The 10,373-nt window shown below is 35.2% G+C and overlaps 1 long non-coding RNA gene across 1 annotated transcript; it reads left to right on the forward strand.

Moving 5' to 3' along the window:
- The first annotated feature begins 1,491 nt into the window (after window positions 1-1,491).
- LOC139817785 (uncharacterized) lies at window positions 1,492-4,445 on the forward strand. The gene is made up of 3 exons (XR_011733309.1): window positions 1,492-1,647; window positions 3,470-3,794; window positions 3,956-4,445. It is a non-coding gene; the product is annotated as an uncharacterized lncRNA (long non-coding RNA).
- The last annotated feature ends 5,928 nt before the right edge of the window (window positions 4,446-10,373 follow it).

The raw sequence follows: 10,373 nt of genomic DNA on the forward strand, positions 1-10,373 counted from the left end.
TTTAATTTAATTTAATTTAATTTAATTTAATTTGACACCTGATCCTTTTGTTACAGGAACGATGGCAGACTCAATTTATCATTCAAATCATTTGCTTCTTATGAACACTTGGAAGACATCAACAGGAACGATGGCAGACTCAATTTATCATTCAAATCATTTGCTTCTTATGAACACTTGAAAGAAATCAATTTGGTGGATCACCATGACGATTTCAAGCAACATTGGAACAATTTATCTGTGCTCCCTGTAAGTATGTACGATTGCATGTGTGGAATATAATATAAGTCCCCCAACAATTATACCATGCGACTCTCTGCGGGTCGCGATGGTATGACTCTCCACACGTATATATGCCCCGCTTATAGCTCTTCCGACGAGATCGTCATCGGTAAAAGCGTCGATCGGGGCAATGAATATTGTTGTCGAATTTGTTTATATCTTTAAGTCGTCGCGGTCGAGCGCTCGCGAGAAAACGCGGTTGATTAGTGTGCTGCCATCTTTAGTAGAAGCACACGCGGCCACCACATGTAATCTCATGTATTAAAATTTTATTTTTTATGTTTGCAGGACGAAATAATTATAAAAATATTAAAAAACCTAGATATGAGGTCGTTGAGCCATATCTATGCAGTAGATAAACGCCTCAGAAAAATAACACGGGATCGTAGTCTCTTTACATTCAATTGTTTAAATTTACGTAATATACAATATAAAAATTATACTCACGTCCACAACATTATAAATTTTTTCGCACCATGTAAATCTTTAAAACAATTAGATTTGACATCAAGTAGAATGTCTCCTGATCATTTATTAAGATTAATAAAAATATTTGGCAGATTTTTAACACACCTGCGGTTAAGAGACTTCGCTTCTGTCAATAACCATGTTTTATTTAAAATTTCGAGGATATGTAAAAATTTGAGAGGTAATTAAATAAATTTGAATTGTTAAGATTACAGGTTAATTGGATATTATCAATATATATATATATATATATATATATATATATGTAGGTCTAGAGGTATGTTCCGGGACTGTTTACGTTTTTTGAAATGTACAGTCCTGGAATATAACGCATATATATGTAATCAGATTCAAAAAATTGTCCCGAAACGTGCCGTAGGACATGAATTTTTTCCAGGACAGTCCTGGAAACTGCCAAATGTCCTGGAATATACCGATGTAAAAAAATAAAAGTCCCGGAACATACTTCCGGACCTACATATATATATATATATATATATATATATATATATATATATATATATATTGTGACGTTGCACCGGGTGCCCGTCACTGGGACCGGACACGTGGAACCCCCTCGACCCTTTATACGGCGCGCGTACCCGCTTGTCGAGTTATCATGTTTTTAGTTTAGATATTAGTTACAGGAGGAAGCGTTCGGGCGACCCGAATAGGCCGGGTGGCGCCATCCGCCGGCGCGGTGAAGCGTCCCAAAATTATAGGAGGCCGCGAAGCGGGCCCGCCACGATCGTCACTGTTGAGCCGATCTCGAGCGTGCGTGGACGTCCGGCGAGGAGTCCTGAGGGTGTATTAAGCGAGGGCGGCGGCCCTACAAGCCCTCTAAGAAGGAAGGATCGAGGACCACGAGAGGGTTGTAAACGACCGGCAATCCCGAAAGTAAGGTAACGGGGCCAGCGGGGCGGAACGTCGAGTACCGTTTCAAGTATCGTATTTTTGGAGATGTGCGTAGGATCGCCTCCCGACCTACGCACGAATGTCGTGAATCCCTCGGGATTATTGCTTAGGTCATTTTTACGGGTCTGACAGATCCCGCCCGCTGCTACCCTGTGAACAAAGTAAAAGGGGGGTCCTTTTCCGCTCGACTCGACAATCCGGTGTATAAGTGCGTGTGATAGCGTGTCGGCGTACGACGTGGCGGCCTTGCCACGCGTCACGATCCTTGAGAGTGTTAAGCGATTAGGCGAATCGGCTCAACAGTCACCCTACTATTAGTTTTCGCGTTTCCGTTAATCCGAGTGTATATTTTCGCGTTTCCGTTAATCCGAGTGTATATTTTCGCGTTTCCGGTAGACTTAGTGTCTCGTTAATCGTAAGTCTTGCGTCCACGGTGGCGTGAATCTCGTCCGTGCGTTCAGTCTGGGGCGTATCGGCACGTAGACCCGTTAATTACCGCGCCCGGTGCTTCGAGTGTGAGGCGACGGAATAACGAGTCGGGGGTGTGCATTTCAGATTATTCCATTTTTGGTTTCGCGTTTCTGTTAGTCTTAGAGTTGCGTTCCTCCGGGTGGAGATATCGCGCGCCCCGGATTGTATCGTGCGGAAGTATCACGCGCTCGCGGCGTGGACCGAGGGGCGAGGAGAATCGTGCCCAGTATACTGCGTGTATTCTTTCGTAAGCTACGATTGCGAGTATCCTTTCGTGTGCGTGTATTATTTTGTTCGATGGCCTAGGTGATCGCCATTCGGGTATAACTTATATCATTGCATTTCGTGTATGACTTGATATTAGTTTTCGCGATCCCGTTAAGCTTGATTACCGCGTTCTGCGTCGTTCATCGCGTGTATTATTTCGTCATCCCCTAGCGTGGATTATGGTGATTGCGTGTATTATTTCGTCGGCGTATATTATTCCTTTTCGCGTAGTTCATAGAGTAGAGTACTTCTTGCGTGCATTATTTCGTCGGCGTACATACATGATTACGTTTCGTGCGTTCCATCGCGTGGATTATTTCTTGCGTGTATTAGTGGTCGACATATATTATTACGTTTCGCGCATTTCATCGCGTAGATTATCCCTGGCGTGTATTATTGTGTCGGTGTATATTATTGCGCCTCGCGTACTTCCTAGCGTAGAGTGTCCCTTATTGCGAGTATCTGTTACCCGTACGTTTTTCCGGGAATATTATTCCTGCGTCCGAGTTTATTTATACCGCGCAGACCCTTTGAAAGACCTTACGTGGTCAGTGGAGTGCGATTGATCGCGGCGAATATTTCGCTCGCGTTCTGCTAGTTGTAACACAATTATCACGCTTTCTAGTATATTATATTTTGATTTACATGTTATTTGAGTGCTTTCTTTTGTGTTTGTCTTCGCCTCACCACGGTCAAACCCCTCAGCATTCGGCCTATGGAAGAACCCCGACCCTCTACCGAAAATCCTGAGCAGTCGTTGCGATCGGTCAGAGCGGGTGTATCTGGATTATTGAATTAAGAGTCATATCGATAATGAGAGTTGGTTTCGGATCTATGTAGAGTTTATGTAGAGTACTTTTCGCGGGTTAGAGTAAACGGTGGTGTGGCCGTATCCACACCTGGCGCCCAAAACAGTTTCGTATCGCTTCCGAGACCCGCTCTGCCACCCGATCAGAGATTTGCTGCGCGAGTCAGTCCCGCCTCACGGCCCGGGGAAAATAAAATATCGAGAAATAGCGTCGCAATATATATATATATATATATATATGTATATATTATTTTTTAGTATTGGATCTCGCTGCATGTCGAGGTGTAACAGACAGAGGCCTCTCGTACGTCAAAAATTTAACAGGTCTAGAACATTTGGACCTAAGAATGACGTACGTAACATCTATATCTGTTTGCAAAATATTGCAAAATACTCCACGAATGCGCGTCTTACTTTTGCCCGGCGAGGCAGAAGATCTGGATGCAGACGCAATTACAACGCAATTGAGAAATTCGTGTCCAGATTTGGAAATTCTAGACATATCGGGAGGTATTATTTTGTCACGAAATATTGACGACCTCTGTGAATGTAAAAATTTACAAAAACTGCATATTTTATGGATGTAAGTTTGTGCTATATTTTTTTAAATGCATGTTATCATATTCTTTAATTCTTTGTTGAAATTTGTATGTTTTCAAAATTTACATCTCTTGCAAACATCATGAACGGTTGTTTTTTTTTCTTTGCGATTGAACCGTAGTAATAGTATGGTTTTTGTTACAGGAACGATGGCACACTCCATAGACATTTGTTCCATAGATTGTTTTCTTCCTGTCCACGCTTGGAAGAAATCAATTCGGTAAATCACCATGACGATTTCAACGAGTTGACACTGTCCAAAGATGTAAAAGGACTATACTTGCGACAGTTGTCTAGTTCCGCAATTGTTGAGCAGCATCCCAAATTAAGATCAATTCATGTGATGGATGACAATATTCACAATTGCGACTTCTTGGGACAGATCAAGGATGTGTCTATCTGGAGTTTAATATCTGGAGAATGTCTTAATGGAGAAATCTGACTATGAATGACTATGAATCTGACTCTGAATTTCTGACTATGTCAAGAGACATCGCAAAGTAACTCGCAAGTAGAAATAAGAATAATGTGTAGTAATGTATTAATGTAATAATGTAATAATATGATATATAAAATAATCTAATCATAGAATTGAAATTATAAGAAAAGGAACAATAAATAAAATATTTACAAATTCGTTTGAATCTTTAATTTCGCTTATAGATATAAATTTAAGATTTAAAAAGAAGATAAACGATTGAGAAAATGATTTAAAGAAAAGTTGCCGCATGTACGAATTTATTTAAAAAACATTTTTTTTTATTTTAAGCACATTTTATTCTCTCCGGAAGAATCTTAAGTTTCCCAGGGTCCTTCCACTAACGCACGCGAGGACAACCGTGGAGTTTTAGCCGGTAAGAATCCGGCACTCCCCCTGTCTTTGCCAGAAGACGGGGGGGTCTGTCTCCTCTTGAGGGGGCTACTGGGTAAACCGGGCTCGCCCGGGATCCCAGTAGTCGAAGATTTCTCCACGTTAAAAAAAAAAGCACATTTTATTCAAAACTATTTTTTCTATAAATATAGTGTAAAAAGTTGTGTTAAATATAAAATAAAGATTTATGCTAAAATGTATATGTATAATTTAAGTTATTTTTTAAATTCAATAAAATATAATCAAATTGTAGTTTGCACGTTTTTACATTTGACCGTCGAGAAGTGAGAAATCAATCCCTACGGCTATCGAGAGGTAAATTCTCTAACCTATTAGAAGTTAGCCCCCCACTATTAGAATTAACATATTTTCTCGGTTGTGCTGAATTGTGCTAGGTTTGTGCTATATTGTGTGCTCGAATATTATAACCATAATATGAAAAATACGAAAAAAAATATAAAAAAACGAATTTTTAGGTCAGCCCCCAATTTTCGTTTTTTTTAATTTTTTTGATTGTGCTGAGTTGTGCTAAGTTGTGCTAACATTGTGCTAAAATATTATTTAAAAAAAATAATAACAGAGAGTTACGATAAAAAAAATAAATTATATCCAAAAATGATTTTTTATTGTAACTTTTTATGTTATTATTTTTTTAAAATAATATTTTAGCACAATGTTAGCAGAACTTAGCACAACTCAGCACAATCAAAAAATTGAAAAAAACGAAAAGTGGGGGGCTAACTTAAAAATAATTTTTAGGTCAGCCCTCCACACTTTTCGTTTTTTTCAATTTTTTTTATTGTGCTGAGTTGTGCTAAGTTGTGCTAACATTGTGCTAAAATATTATTTTAAAAAAATTACAACAAAAAAATGAAGATATTTTTTTATCGTAACTTTTTTGTTATAATTTTTTTAAAATAATATTTTAGCACAATGTTAGCACAACTCAGCACAATCGAAAAAATTAAAAAAAACGAAAAATAGGGGTTTGACCTAAAGAGAGGTCTTAGGTAATTAATATTACATTCACCACTAGATTATTACAAATCTGAATTATAAAATTTGAGCGTTCAAGAGTAAAGTGCTGTTTACATTGTTGTTCCTAGAAAACCGGAAGTTGTGCTGAATTATGCTAGGTTTGTGCTATATTGTGCTCGAATATTATAACCATAATATGAAAAATACAAAAAAAAAGTAATTTTTAGGTCAACCCCCTACTTTTCGTTTTTTTTCAATTTTTTTGATTGTGCTGAGTTGTGCTAAGTTGTGCTAACATTGTGCTAAAATATTATTTAAAAAAAATAATAACAAAAAAAGTTACGATAAAAAAATCATTTTTGGATATAATTTATTTTTTTTATCGTAACTCTTTCTGTTATTATTTTTTTTAAATAATATTTTAGCACAATGTTAGCACAACTTAGCACAACTCAGCACAATCAAAAAAATTAAAAAAAACGAAAATTGGGGGCTAATCTAAAAATTCGTTTTTTAAAATTTTTTTTCGTATTTTTCATATTATAGTTATAATATTCGAGCACAATATAGCACAAACCTAGCACAATTCAGCACAACCGTGAAAATATGTTAATTCTAAAAATGGGGGGCTAACTTCTAGTAGGTTATTTATTATCTGAGAAAAGACATTTTCATTTATTTCATCGTCACTTAACTCATATTCATCTTCACTATTGTTATATTTGTTTGAATCTGAATATGGATTATTATAGCATTGCTTAGTATCGACTTTTATTAGTTTTAGAACATCTTGTACTGCTAAGTTGATAATATGTGCAAAACATCGAAAATGCTGATTTTCTACATCAAAAATTATTCCTTTATTATTTAATAATATACTAAGTTCTTGAATAAATGTTGTATTTGCAGCAGCATTATCTAACGTTATGCCTTGAACTTTTTTTTCTATGCCATAATCTTTAATTATATTAAGAAAAAGGTTAGCAATGTCTTTTCCAGTATGCTTTCCATTTGATGGAACAAAATCTAATGCCAATGACTGAAAATTCCAGTTGTTGTCTATAAAATGTATAGTAACCCCGTAATACGATTAAAAATTTGGCGCAGTCCAACCATCAATTGTGAAAGAAAATTTACAGTTATTTTTACTTAATATTTTTTTAAGATTATCCTTCATTTTGTAATATTCAGTCATAACTTTCTCTTTCATAATATTTCTTTTAGGCATATTTATATTAGGATTTAATGCACGGAAAAATTTTTGTGTTATTTCATCATCAAAAAATGAGAATGGAAGTCTTTTATAAGCCAGCCATGAAACAAGCCTTTGGTCCCAAACGTGATCACTTGATTGATTTTCATTCTGCAAAAAATATACATATTTTTAAAAAATAATTTGTATTTTTGCACACATCATAAATACACATACACATGCACACATACGGATTAATTGTTTATTCATGATTTCTACGCAATACAATAATACAGGCACACAAAAAAAAGTGTTTTAGCCGAGACACTACACTAGTATATTCCCATGTATTTTGACCCGCTATCCGAATCCGAAGTCAGAATTGTCAGTTTGGCTCTCAGTTCCGAGCAAACCTCAAAAAAGTTCAAAACTCCACGAAACGAACACTTTTTTTGAGGTTTGCTCGGAACTGAGAACCAAACTGACAATTCTGACTTCGAATTCGGATTCAGCGGGTCAAAATACATGGGAATACACTAGTGTAGTGTCTCGGCCAAAACACTTTTTTTTGTGTGCCTGTGTAATTAAAAACAGTAAAAAAAGCAAAATTTAAGTGTTAAAAAATATAAATACATATGCATATAATAAAAAATAAAGACATCAACAATCTGTGCAGAATTTGTTGAAAGAAGACGTATATTTATTCTGCACACATGCAGTAAATTTAAAGTAGATAAATATAATTGCAGAATAATATAAAGAAAGAATGTGTATAAGTAGTAAGTATGTATAATAATGTGTGTATGTGTATAAGTACAAAAAGCACGCTAAAGATTATTTATATAAACATACATATAAAAAAGCTATAAAGACAATAATATGTCATATAAATATAAAATAAATATATAAAATTTTATAGTATTGATTTATTCAATCTACCCAATACAAAATGAGGGGTAAATAAGATACTTTTACATGTACATGTCTTGCACTCTTTACCATTACACATTCTTATGTAATATAAAAATAGTACGGATTTAATAATACGTTATACATAATTTATAAAATTTAATTTCAATACTTACATTTAGAAATACATCCATAGTTTTTTGATTTTCTACCAATGTTTTACGTTTTATTGCTTTTGATCCAAATAAGTGTTCATATGCTTTTTCATGATTTCTCTCCAAGTGTTTTTTTAATCCCGTGGTGTTACTGTTTTTCATTTTTAATTCCTTCGTTATATTTTTCTTTTGACACAATAAACATACGCCAACTCTTTCATTGTTTCTTGTTTCATATTTAAAATAGGTCTTATAATTGCACTGTTTAATTATAACTTCTCCCGTACTTTCGTCATCATTTTCGTCACCACTTTCATGTTCAGTAGAAGTATTTGGCCTGACTTTTATGGTTGGATTTATATTAGATTTACTGCGTTTCATTTTAATTATAACTTCTCCCGTACTTTCGTCATCATTTTCGTCACCACTTTCATGTTCAGTAGAAGTACTTGACCTGACTTTTATGGTTGGATTTATATTAGATTTACTGCGTTTCATTTTAATTATAACTTCTCCCGTACTTTCGTCATCATTTTCGTCACTGCACTTTCATGTTCAGTAGAAGTACTTGGCCTGACTTTTATGGTTGGATTTATATTAGATTTACTGCGTTTCATTTTTATTAAAAGTATGCGACAAAACAGTTGTTCGAACAATTAACAAGAAAAACTCTCTTATTTGATGTAAAACGCTAATGCCCGATCTACAATAGCTGTAGTAAGCTGTAGTAAGCTTCAAGCCGTAAGAAATTGACCAATTACAGGCGAATGTGAGGAGAATAATCAACTGTGATTGGTCAATTTCTTACATCTTGAGGCTTACTACAGCTTACTACAGCTATTGTAGATCGGGCATAACGCAGCGACCGGTGAGTCTCGGCGACGCGACACGCAGTGACCGGCAGTGACATGCAACAGAGAGAATCTGCGCGAGTTTGTTAAACAAATCACTATCGCCTGCATTTGTTTTTTCCTAATTTCTCCCACCGCGAGCATACTAAAAATCTATAGGGTACGTATATTATAGATTTCAATATAGGCTATGCGTTCCGATATTCACTGCCAGTACTACAAATTTATAGTTTGTGTCACGCACATTATAGTGAATTTCGGAATGCAGCATATTTATACTTCCAGTGGAAGAAATTTGGAGAAAACACGCAGACATTTCATGTAAGTCGCGTGTATGTAATACGCACATACACACACGCACATATAATATATGGTAATATCTCGCGTCGCGGGGAAGAGCGACGCTTTTTTCTGCCAGATTCGGTCGTTTCACGCAAAAACGCGTCGATTAAGCCTAAGTTCAACGAAATCGGTGAGGAGGCCCAAATTCTTCAGATTTACCTAATATATTTAGTATTATGAAAAATAAATAAATGCATAAAAATTAAGTAATAATAGTAATATATGTTAAATCATGTTAAATATTATTAAAATTATATAAAATATTACTTTAAACGATTATTTAATATTAGATAAAAATTATTAATAAACTCAAGACAGAACAAGACAAGACGAGATTTTTGCTACGAATATTCATCAAGACCAAGACAAGATTAAAATTTCCAAAATTTTCAGTACCAATACAATATTTTTATAAATATTGTCTTGTCTTGGTCTCGTGCGGTTTAATAAAAATAAACTTCTTCATTGGAATTCATCAATGTAATTATTCCATATACGTTGCTGAAAACAGTAAATATTTGTAAATTAAGTCCTTATACTTAATCGCAAGAAATATGGAAACTATCGCAAGAATAACGTAAGTTAATGAAATCGAGTATAAAAAGTTAAAGAATTCGCACGGTTGATATAACGCATAAAACCTGTTAATCACCAAGATAACATAAAAAAGATCGAGTCGTAAACGCAGTATTTTAGACAATAATAATGTATCGGATTAATCTAAAGTTCGTTATATATAATATGTACAAGAGGCTTTTATCAAACAAGCGAAGTATGAGTCTTTAATGCAAAGGAAAACCACAACGAATCCACAAGAACATGAATTCACAACGAGTTAAATCCTTGTACGATTACCAATCCGAGATAGTAATAGTAATTTCTCGTCTCAATACGTGTCGTCCTCGAAAGATTCTGTTGACTACAGAATATGCGACGTCTCTCTTTTCCTTTGACTTGGTCGTTGATATGCTTCTTGATTTGTATGATGACCGCGTATCGCGGAACTCGTGTATGAATTTACAATAACGTAATATGCCACGACATTAGCAATTAATACGACACTAGCGATTAAGGACGACAAAAGCAATTAACATGACACAAATGATCAGTTCTCAACTGAACTTGAAAGTATTCCCGATAAAGTATTATCGTGGAAGAAAACCTAGTACGTGACTCGAGTATTTCTAACAACATGAGAAGGTAAAATGATTCGGTTAATATTTTTATGCAGCTTTAAGATTTTCTATTAATACGTGAACTTTGG

Source organism: Temnothorax longispinosus, chromosome 8, assembly GCF_030848805.1.
Source record: "Temnothorax longispinosus isolate EJ_2023e chromosome 8, Tlon_JGU_v1, whole genome shotgun sequence".
Lineage (NCBI taxonomy): Eukaryota > Metazoa > Arthropoda > Insecta > Hymenoptera > Formicidae > Temnothorax > Temnothorax longispinosus.